Genomic DNA, 12,073 nt, shown 5'->3' on the forward strand with positions numbered 1-12,073 from the left:
GTCCATTTAGGTCTTTTACATATCCCATTGTCTCTGGTAAACATACCCATATAATACATGGAGAGGAGAGGGACGGCCTGAGCGAGTGGGAGGAGGGAGAGGAGAGAAAGAAGGGAGAGATGTTTAGGACCAGTCTTGACAGGGCTGAGACGGTTTAAGAGCACAGCGACGTGAAGACAGCCCTGAGTGTAGCCACATTATACTGTACAGACTGACAATCTTTCACAATACTGGGAGGATGACCTGCATTACACTCTGGATCCATTTACAAGAAATGGCCCGGCTAGGGCCATAACACAACAGATACGTATCTTCTCAAACTGTCAACATGTCCACAGAATCAACAATAAGAGTGTTGGGAAACATCAAAAAAGGAGACGGAGAAAGTGCGAGGGAGAATAACCAAGAGGTAGGCCTACACAGAGACAGAAGAGAGAGCAGAGAGATATACAGAGAGTGATGAATATGGCTGGCTGGCACTGTAATATATTCGGCATGCTGTAACCGTGACTGATGTGTCCCCATGGTGTTAAACCCTGACAGTGAGGGACAATGGAGGAGACCATGTGGAGCTGACGCATAGCATTAAGATCATTATGACTCTGACAGACAAGTCACTCACTACATTTAGGCAGTACTGGACCCCTGGAGATACCATCTGGGCCAGTATTCATACAGCATCTCAAAGTAGCAGTGCTGATCTAGGATCACTGTAAGATCAGGACATGCACCTCTCCACTGATATCCCATTGAAGGAACGGTTTATGTTCAATCAATCACATATTAAAGAGGAGCCGTCTCAGATGGCAATAAAACACTGAGATTTGTTCCTTAGGGAATACAACGGTAAACTGAGTGTTTGGAAATGTGTTTCTTATTGGACCAGATCATCCTTATTGGACCAGATCATCCCGCCATGTTAGTCTGTTTTGTTCCATTTGGTGCCTAATGAACACGACCTTGGTAACTCCAAATGAGGGTGCAGCCAGAATGACAGTCTGTCAGAGGGAGAGAGGGAGTGGACTACAGGAAAAAGTGGAGAGCAGAGCACACATTTACACCAATGGATTCCTTAACATAACCAGTTAAATTGACAAGCTGGACCTACTCGGTGCATCCTTAAAGAGCCTGTCCCTTAGTGGTCAGATGGCTCAGGGCAGGGTGCAAACACAGAGTGTACACAAACAAATCACAATGGGGGAGAGAGTGAGGTGGTGGGTGGCCAAGTGGCCCATTTATTTTCTAAAACACTGAGTGTACAAACTGGATTGATGTTAATCTATTATCACGATTTTCGAGCGAGCGCGAGCTCAACAGACAGGTTGATCTATGATCCACAGTAAGCACACTGGCCCTGGGGCAAGTAGGCTACTTTGACCCCTTCTACAACACACGTCAGCCTCTCACTTCAACGGTATGGCCTTATGGTCTGTTCAAGGCTAAAGTATTAAAAAAAAGCCTACTATTCCCCTTAATGTGGCCATTCAGTATACACAGCTTCAGAGCAGTCATATCCTGGTTGAACCAGAGCCATCAGTGATTTTTTGTGAATTTTGGCCCATGTCTAGTTTGTATTTCTATCCAGGGTGCTTGGCCTCAAGCAAGTGTTCTTTCTGTGTAGCAGTCTGCTGAGGGGATACTAACTTCTTTGGTTAAACAGGGTCAGACACAGAGAGCAGTGTTTAAAATGCATTCCTAGAAGCCCCAGTCCATCCAGTAAAAACAGCCTAGTGTAAATAACACACCACATCTCCCAGTGGGTTTCTGGATCTGGAGTAAACAAGGACAGTAGTGGTGGTGTAGCATGCTGGAAACTAGAGGTCGACCGATTATGATTTTTCAACGCCGATACCGATTAAAAAATTGGCCGATTTCTATTTACTTGTAATAATGACAATTACAAAAATACTGAATGAACACTTATTTTAACTTAATATAATACATCAATAAAATCAATTTAGCCTCAAATAAATAATGAAAAATGTTCCATTTGGTTTAAATAATTAATAATAAGTGTTGGAGAAGAAAGTAAAAGTACAATATGTGACATGTAAGAAAGCTAACAATTAGCGTTTAGCATGATATGAAAGCTGGTGGTTCCTTTAAACATGAGTCTTCAATATTCCCAGGTAAGAAGTTTTAGGTTGTAGTTATTATAGGAATTATAGGACTATTTCTCTCTATATGATTTGTATTTCATATACCATTGACTATTGGATATTCTTATAGGGACTTTAGTATTGCCAGTGTAACAGTATAGCATCCGTCCCTCTCCTCGCCGCTACCTGAGCTCGAACCAGGAACACATCGACAACAGCCACCCTCGAAGCAGCGTTACACATGCAGAGCAAGGGGAACAACTACTCCAAGTCTCAGAGCGAGTGATGTTTGAAAAGCTATTAGCACGCACCCCGCTAACTAGCCATTTCATATATATATATATATATTTTATTATTTATTTAAATTTTAAAAATCGGCCGATTAAATCGGTATCGGCTTTTTTTGGTCCTCCAATCGGTATCGGCGTTGAGAAATCATCAAATCGGTCGACTTCTACCTGGGAAAATGCAGAGCACCATGGGTTCTGGGCGCAGTCCAAACAGGCAGTGGAGGTTCTGGCTCATTGCACAGACAGGCCACTCTGTCAATGACGTGTGCTGAATCGCCATGAACTGCTGAGCACTAAGAGCAGTATGCACAAAGACCAGTGTTGTACTGTAGGAACAGGCTGGCTGGAGGGAGGATGGACTGTGTGAAAAGGCTAAGCATACCACTTTCCCCCTCTCTCAGCATCTCTGGCTGCCTTGCTGGCTCCCAGCATGTCTCACTCTCTCCCCTCTTTCACACTCTATTGCACGCTTACAGAACTTCCACATTTTGTTACAGCCTGAATTTAAAATAGATTAAATTGAGATTGTGTCACTGATTTACACACAAGGGCCCATGATGCCAACGTGGAATTTTGTTTTTAGAAATGTTAACAGATTAATAAAAAAAGGAAAAGCTAAAATGTCTTTAATCAATAAGTATTCGACCCTTTTGTTATGGCAAGCCTAAATAAGTTCAAATCAAACTGTCCACTTAGGAAGCAACACTGATTGACAATAAATTTCACATGCTGTTGTGCAAATGGAATAGACAAAAGGTGGAAATTATAGGCAATTAGCAAGACACCCCCAAAAAAGGAGTGATTCTGCAGGTGGTGACCACAGACCACTTCTCAGTTCCTATGCTTCCTGGCTGATGTTTTGGTCACTTTTGAATGCTGGCGGTGCTCTCACTCGTGGTAGCATGAGACGGAGTCTACAACCCACACAAGTGGCTCAGGTAGTGCAGTTCATCCAGGATGGCACATCAATGCGAGCTGTGGCAAAAAGGTTTGTTGTGTCTGTCAGCGTAGTGTCCAGAGCATGCAGGTGCTACCAGGAGACAGGCCAGTACATCAGGAGACGTGGAGGAGGCCGTAGGAGGGCAACAACCCAGCAGCAGGACCACTACCTCCGCCTTTGTGCAAGGGGGTGCACTGCCAGAGCCCTGCAAAATGACCTCCAGCAGGCCACAAATGTGCGTTTGTGTCCATATGACCGATTCGGTTGGACCAAATATGAAATGCAAATAGCAAGTTTAAACCACTTGTCAGAGAGGAAGAAGTTAACTTTCGTTGTTGTTGTGAGTGGCAGGGGAATAGGCTTGGTGTCTGAGTGGGAGTGGGAAGGTGCACAGTGCACACACCACAGAAGGAGCGAAGAGAGCAAAAAGTCTTGGAATGTTCATAAATACGAAAACTATATATAAACATTGATTCTTGCGATACAGACATTTTGAACATTGTGTTAAAACACAGAATTAAACGAATTTGATATATTACCCAGCCCTATTTGACGTTGCTCCACAATAATAACCTAAAATGACAGAGTGAAAAGAAGCAAGCCTGTACAGAACACAAATATTCTAAAACATGCATCCTGTTTGCATTAAGGCACTAAAGTAAAACGGCAAAAATATTGGGCAAAGAAATGAACTTTGTCCTGAATTGTAACGCCCTGACCGTAGATTGCTTTGTATGTTTCTATTTTTTGTTTGGTCAGGGTGTGATGTAGGTGGGCATTCCATGTTTGTATGTCTACGTTTTGTATTTGTATGTTTTGGCCTGGTATGGTTCCCAATCAGAGGCAGCTGTCTATAGTTGTCTCTGATTGAGAACCATACTTAGGTAGCCTGTTTTCCCACTGGTAGTTGTGGGTGGTTATTTTCTGTTTAGTGTTTGTATCACCTGTCAGAACTGTTTCGGTTATTCCTTTTATTATTTTGTATTTAGTGTTCAGTTTCGAATAAATAATATGAACACGTATCACGCTGCACCTTGGTCCTCTCCTTCTTCCGATGAATGCAGTTACATGAATACAAAGCATTGTGTTTGGGGCAAATCCAACATGTCACTGCGTACCACTCCTCATATTTTCAAGCATGGTGGTGGCTGCATCATGTTATGGGTACGCTTGTCATCAGCAAGGACTAGGGATTTTAGGCTTAAAAGAAACGGAATAGAGCTAAGCACAGGCATAATCCTAGCGGAAAACCTGGTTCAGTCTGATTTCTAAAAGACACTGGATGACAACCTAAAATGCAAGCCCAAAAATATACGCTGGAGTTGCTTACCAAGAAGACATTGAATGTTCCTGAGTGGCTGAGTTACAGTTGACTTAGTCTTGAAAATCTATGGCAAGACTTGAAGATGGCTGTATAGCCATGATAGCCAACAACGAACTTGACAGAGGTTTAAAGAATAAATATGCAAATATTGTACAATCCAGGTGTGCAAAGCGCTTTAGAGACGTACCCAGAAAGACCTAACCTGTAATCGCTGCCAAAGGTGATCCTAACATTTATTGACTCAGGAGTGTGAATATTATGTAATGACATTTCTGTATTTAATTTAATAAATTTGCAAACATTTCTAAAAACATGTTTTCACTTTGTCATTATGAGCTATTGTGTGTAGATGGGTGAGATTCTTATTTAATACATTTTGAATTCAGGCTGCAACAACAAAATGTGGAATAAGTCAAGAGGTTTGAATACTTTATGAAGGCACTGTATATTTAAACTTCATTAATATTAAAGTACTAATGCTGCATTTGTTCCGCTCAGGCAGAAGTCATCCTCACAACACAGCCTCTCAGCAGCCCCAATGCAGGTTTAAGAGCCAAACTCATCCTTCTTCAAATCTCTCCCAATCCCTACAGCGGATAACACCAAGGCAGGTTTAGTAGCCAAACCCATTCCCCTCCTTCCTCGGTCATGTAGGCTCATTTGCATGTAGTTTACTGTATGACTGACTAAAACTTGCACTGCCATGAGGTTTTAGTATAGCCATGAGGTTTTAGTATAGCCATGAGGTTTTAGTATAGCCATGAGAACTAGTTTTGCTGCAGTGCTCTCTTTCTGGTCTGAATGAATGCAGAGAACAAATTGGAGGGGGGAACACACACACACACACATCTGAGAGCATAATTAAGTGACTGTAGATTTAGGATTAAGCATGGAGGGAGAGCCTCTCTGTGTGTTGCGTTGGCAGATGGAGGACAGTAAGTTACTTAGGCAATGTGGCTGGGAGCTGACAAAATGAAGACAAAGCTACTGCAACTATCTGGGGGGAAATTAACAAACATTACAACATAATACAATCCAGAGAAATCCCCTTACATACTTCTTCCTCCTGTCCTAGCAGCACGCCAACCCTGCTGTAATGTACAAAGGATTAATTTGTGCGTCCTATTGCACCCTATTCCCTATATAGTGCAATACTTTTAACATGCGCCCTATGGAGCCTGGTCGAAAGTTGGTCACTCGGCTATATTTACATTTACATTTAAGTCATTTAGCAGACGCTCTTATCCAGAGGACCTTACAAATTGGAAAGTTCATACATATTCATCCTGGTCATCCCGTGGGAATTGAACCCTGGTCCCCACATGGGAATTGAACCCACAACCCTGGCGTTACAAGCGCCATGCTCTACCAACTGAGCCACACGGGACCATAGGGAATATATAGGGAATAGGTTGCCATTTGGGAGGTATCTGAGGAGTCTGCTAGGGGGTGAAATAGTTTGGGATTGGACGAGGCTCCAGACCAACTGATCATGGTCTAGAAATAGCTAAATGAGCACATAGCCAGTCTCATCTACGCCAAGACAAACAGCAGAGACCTTAATGACAATACAACTCTCTGAGGTACCCTTTCTTTGGAGAGAACAACTCCAGCATGGTTGATTCTGGAGGACTCGTTCACTCTACTACCGTACCTGCCCTCCAACAGGCTGCGTCCCAAATGGCACGCTCTTTCATTTTGACCGGTCTATACTCACTGCTCGCCTTTACTGTTCATCTGATCAGAAGGCTGACAACTCAACCGGTGAGGTAGACTATTAGCTGGACACATGAAGCATGAATGTGGGTCTGGCCATGGCCCACACCACCTCCAATAATGTAAAGAGATGTAGAAGGCAGATCTTACTTCATATTTTGGTAGTGTAAAAACACCCTGTGTGTAAACTAGGATTGAGAAACATGGTGGTTTGAGGGAACAGCACCTTCCAGACACAGCAGAGATGTGAAGCAATGGAGCTGCACAACACAAATTAACATTAGAACAACGTTGTGTCATGACTCAAAAATTACCCACAAATCAACTTTGACAAATCTCACTACAACATTTGGGTAGCTATCTAAAGTCAAGTTCATTTGTTGTGAATCGGCGACCACACAACGTCACGTACACCGTGCACATGCCTGTGGACTAAATAGCACCAAATTCCCTACATAGGGCTCTGGTCAAAAGTACTGCACTATATAAGGATTAGGGTGCCATTTGGGACACAGTCTGGGGACTGACTGGCCTGGTACCGAGGTGACGAAAGAGGGGTGTTGGGGAGAGAGAGACGGGTTTGGAGGACAGAGGTCTATAGCTGAGAACTATAGTTAACTCAACTGGTTCATTGTGGCTGTGTTTGTGCCGTGTCATTGTGATTTAAAACAAGATATTACCTTTCCTCTTTACCCCCTTTCTCCATTTCCTCAGCTCAGTCTAACATGAGTTATTTCTGCCTACAGTCTCTCTATCACACAGCGTAACACTGGAAAAGGGCAGCCTGGTTGTAAATTGAGTGAATAAATAGTAAGTAGTAATTCCCACTGAGGACCTGTACTTAAGATTCCAGATGAGCTTATAGTCACACACACAGAAATGTAACACACTTCAGGACTAAGCACAAAGCCATGCCTGCAGAGAGTAATGAACATAGGCTAGGTAATCGGCATATCTTGTTACTGACACAGGCCCTGGTTATGTCCCAAATGGTAGCTTATATAGTGCACTACTTTTGGCCAGAGCTCTATGGGCCCTGGTCAAAACTGGTGCACTATATAGGGAATAGGGTGCCATTTGGGACATGCACTCCATAGGACTAGTGTTGTACTGGCCCCTCTACCTGTCATACTGAGACTTTACCTCCATTTCAAGTGGCACCCTATTCCCTATATAGTGCACTGCTATGTAAGGAATAGGGTACCATTTGGAATGCATCCTCAGAGCCCCATCAGACAGGACTATTTCTCAGAGGCTTCCTCATCCACATGACATACAGCCAGGAGCCAGCCCCTCTAGTCCAACCCTACTCCCCCCCCTCATCAGCCCCCGGCCACAGGGCCAAGCATACCCTTCCTGGAATGGGGTCCCACTCTCAACACACAATGTTACATTCAGATTTATGAAGTGCAATTGTGGATCTCTGATCCAATCGAGAATGAAAAGATTAAAAACAGGAGGCAGAGTAGATTCTAAAAATATCTGTAATTACTTGGACTGGATGTTTGCTCGTTACTTCAATCGTTAGGGCCGAGCAGAGCCCCTTAAAGCACTTAGTAGGACCACGTTTCACATCAGGTTGGAATGGAACTGGTTTGAACTGGGGGCAAGAGAGGCTTGGCAATGAGGAGTAGCTAGGTCTACCTCTGTCACCCCATTTGATCTCAATCCACCTAAAGAAATAATCTGCTTAACCAGGCCACATGAAAAGCTTTTTAGATGAACAGGCCTTGGAGAGCAGCACACACTGCCACTACGACCTTCAGGGGGACGAACCTGGAACGCTAAATCAATTAACTGTCAACCAGCCACACTCCAGTGGAGAAAACCCAGCACTTCACAGCGGAGGCTTTTTCTCAACACCACGATGTGAGAGCAAAGGAGGTGTAGACAGAGAGACAGCAGAGAGAGAGACAGTAGTATCCTCTCCCCCCGTGTGGGTGTTGAGATTAGGAGTGTTCGCTAGAGGCCTAGCGAGGACACAGGGAACCCAGTGTTAACGAGGAGGGAGGAGGGACGGGCATCTATCTCACTGATACCTTCCTCTAGTTGAGCCAGTGTGGGTCAGACCTTGGTTTAAATGCTATTTGAAATAATTTCACATACTTTGTGCTCGACTGAACTTTCCTGGCTTAAAGAATAGACCCAAACGCAGCCCATCTAGTGGAACTCCAGGCAGGCTAGGGCAAACACTCAAAGTATTTGAAAGATTTAAAATAGTATCTGTACCCAGGGTCTGGTGTGGGTGAAAGAGAGCTGGCCAGATGGTGCCACAGGACACCCAGCTCAGACGGCAGGCTAGGGCCAGTGTGTAAACCTACACCATCCAATCACAGAGTGGCTCATTCATCCATTAGACCCTCATCTGTGCAGGTCAGCATAAGCACTACACAGGCACGCAAGCACATACTTTGACCACAACCCGCAGTAACCCACACGCCATTCACAAATTGGCCATTTTGCTCCTCGCAGCAGCTAAAGTTGTTAACTTCTTATGGCTGCATCCCGCTACCGGGATCGATGACAGCATCCAAATTCAAACAGAAATCTCATAATTAAAATTCCTCAAACATACATGTGTCTTATATCATTTTAAAGGTAATCTTGTTGTTAATCCCACCAAAGTATCCGATTTCAAATATGCTTTTCAGCGAAAGCACTACAAACGATTATGTTAGGTCACCACCAAACCACAATAAGCACAGCCATTTTTCCAGCGAAAAGGTAGCTTTCACAAAAAGCAGAAATATCGATAAAATTAATCACTAACCTTTGATTATCTTCGTCAGATGACACTCATAGGACTTCATGTTACACAATACATGCATGTTTGTTTGATAAAATTTATATTTATAACAAAAAATCTGAGTTTACATTGGCGTGTTACATTCACTAGTTCCAAAAACATCAAGTGATTTTGCAAAGCCACATCGTTTCAACAGAAATACTCATCATAAATGTAGATGATAATACATGGAATTATAGATATACCTCTCCTTAATGCAACCGCTGTGTCAGATTTCAAAAAAACTTTACGGAAAAATAAACCATGCAATAATCTGAGACGGAGCTCAGAACAATAGCCAAATTAGCCGCCATGTTGGGGTCAACAGAAACCAGAAAATACATGATAAATGTTTCCTTACCTTTGATGAACTTCATCAGAATGCAGTCCTAGGAATCCCAGGTCCACAAATGCTTGATTTGTTCGATAATGTCCATTATTTATGTCCAATTAGCTACTTTGGTTAGCGCGTTAGCGGTAAACAATTCCAAAGTCACAAAGCGCATCCACTATAACGTGACAAAATGTCCAAAAGTTCCGTAACAGACAGTAGAAACATGTAAAACGATGTACTGAATCAATCTTTAGAATGTTGTTAACATACATCTTGAATAACGTTCCAACCGGAGAATTAGATTGACTTCAGAAGAGCGGTGGAACGGAGGTCCTCCTCATGTGAAGGCGCGTGTTCAATGAGTGGTCACCTCATGGCAGTGATAACTAATTCCTGTCTCCTTCGGCCCCCCTTCACATTACATTACATTTACATTTAAGTCATTTAGCAGACGCTCTTATCCAGAGCGACTTACAAATTGGACATTAGAGTCATCAGACAAAGTTCTATTGACATCTAGTGGAAGCTGTAGGAAGTGAATACTCATCAATATCTCTCTAATTTCAATGAGAGCTTGGTGGAAAATCTGCCACCTCAGAAACAATTCAAACAGGAAGTGGAACTTCCTGCCATATGAGTTCTGTTATACACAGACATATTTCAAACAGTTTTAGAAACTACCGAGTGTTTTCTATCCAATACGAATAATAATATGCATATATTAGCAACTGGGACTGAGCAGCAGGCAGTTTACTCTGGGCACCTCTGTGCACCTTTCATCCAAGCTACTCAATACTGCCCCTGCAGCCATAAGAAGTTAACCTCTCTAGGGTATGTGGGACGGTAGCGTCTCACCTCGTCAACAGCCAGTGAAACTGCAGGGCGCCAAATTCAAAACAGAAATCCCATCATTAAAATTCCTCAAACATACATGTATTTTACACCATTTTAAAGATACACTTGTTGTAAATCCAGCCACAGTGTCCGATTTCAAAAGGGCTTTACGACAAAAGAAAACCAAACAATTATGTCAGGTCAGAGCACAGAAAAACAGCCATTTTTTCAGCAAAAGAGAGGAGTCACAAAAAGCAGAAATATTGATAAAATTAATCACTAACCTTTGACGATTAATCAGATGACACTCATAGGAATTCATGTTACACAATACATGTATGTTTTGTTTGGTAAAGTATATCCAAAAATATGAGTTTAAATTGGCGCGTTGTTCAGTGGTTCCAAAACATCCGGTGATATTGCAGAGAGCCACATCAATTTACAGAAATACTCATAATAAACATTGCTAAAAGATACAACTGTTATGCATGGAATTTTTGATCCACTTCTCCTTAATGCAACCGTTGTGTCAGATTTCAAAAAAACTTTACGGAAAAAGTAAACCATGCAATAATCTGAGTACGGCGCTCAGACGACAAATCAACCCAAAGAGATATCAGCAATGTTGTGCAGTCAACAGAAGTCAGAAATAACATTATAAACATTCACTTACCTTTGATGATCTTCATCAGAATGCACTCCCAGGAATCCCAGTTCCACCAACAAAAAAAAAAAATTCCCATAAAGTCCATAATTTATGTCCAAATTCCTCCTTGTTGTTCACGTTTTCAGTTCACAATCTAAACTCACGACACGCGTGCAAGTCCAGCGGAAAGTACAGGCGAAAAGTCCTAAAAGTTCCGTTAAAGTCCGTAGAAACATGTCAAACAATGTATAAAAACAATCTTTAGGATGTTAACATAAATCTTCAATAACGTTCCAACCGGAGAATTCCTTTGTCTTCAGAAATGCGATGGAACGCAGCTAACTCACATGAACGCGCATGGTCAGCTCGTGGCACTCTGGGAGAGACCTTACTCAATCTCCTCTCATTCGCCCCCACTTCACAGTAGAAGCATCAACCAAGGTTCTAAAGACTGTTGACATCTAGTGGAAGCCTTAGGAAGTGCAATATGACCCCATTTCCACTGTATCTTGGATAAGCATAGCGTTGAAAACCTACAAACCTCAGATTTCCCACTTCCTGGTTGGATTTTTTTCTCAGGTTTTTGCCTGCCATATGAGTTCTGTTATACTCAGACAGCATTCACGCAGTTTTAGAAACTTCAGAGCGTTTTCTATCCAAATCTACTAATAATATGTATATCCTAGGATCTGGGCCTGAGTAGCAGGCAGTTTACTCTGGGCACGCTTTTCATCCGGATGTGGAAATACTGCCCCCTACACCAAAGAAGTTAATGACGCAATTCAAGTAGGCCTACAGAGCTCTGCTTTGGCTTTTTTTTTTTTAACTACAGTTGTAAGCTATACGCATCTACTAGGATTCTAGAATTAAAATTCAAGTTACAGTTTGGTATTTCGCAATTGAATAAGTCGGTATGGTATTTCCACTGGCAAGAACAGCAATTAAAGCAAATGAGCAAAATCTAAAATCTAAATCACAATAATGTTCATGAATTAAAGTCAACGTTATTATCAGACAACATTTTCATTCCATTACGCCTACTCTGAAAGATAACACAGCCAACAGCTCATTTTAACAAATGCGCATCCAAAATGGCACCCTATTC

At 42.4% G+C, this 12,073-nt stretch overlaps 1 protein-coding gene and 1 non-coding gene across 7 annotated transcripts in view; both read right to left on the reverse strand.

The window, feature by feature from the left end:
- The window catches only part of LOC129823659 (partitioning defective 3 homolog), a 219,398-nt gene that overhangs the window by 176,010 nt on the left and 31,315 nt on the right, over window positions 1-12,073 (reverse strand). The gene's annotated exons all lie outside the window — the stretch shown is intronic.
- Window positions 5,966-6,042, reverse strand: trnat-ugu (transfer RNA threonine (anticodon UGU)). Its single transcript has one exon. It is a non-coding gene; the product is annotated as a tRNA-Thr (tRNA).

The sequence above is a fragment of the Salvelinus fontinalis genome, chromosome 26 (genome assembly GCF_029448725.1).
Source record: "Salvelinus fontinalis isolate EN_2023a chromosome 26, ASM2944872v1, whole genome shotgun sequence".
NCBI lineage: Eukaryota > Metazoa > Chordata > Actinopteri > Salmoniformes > Salmonidae > Salvelinus > Salvelinus fontinalis.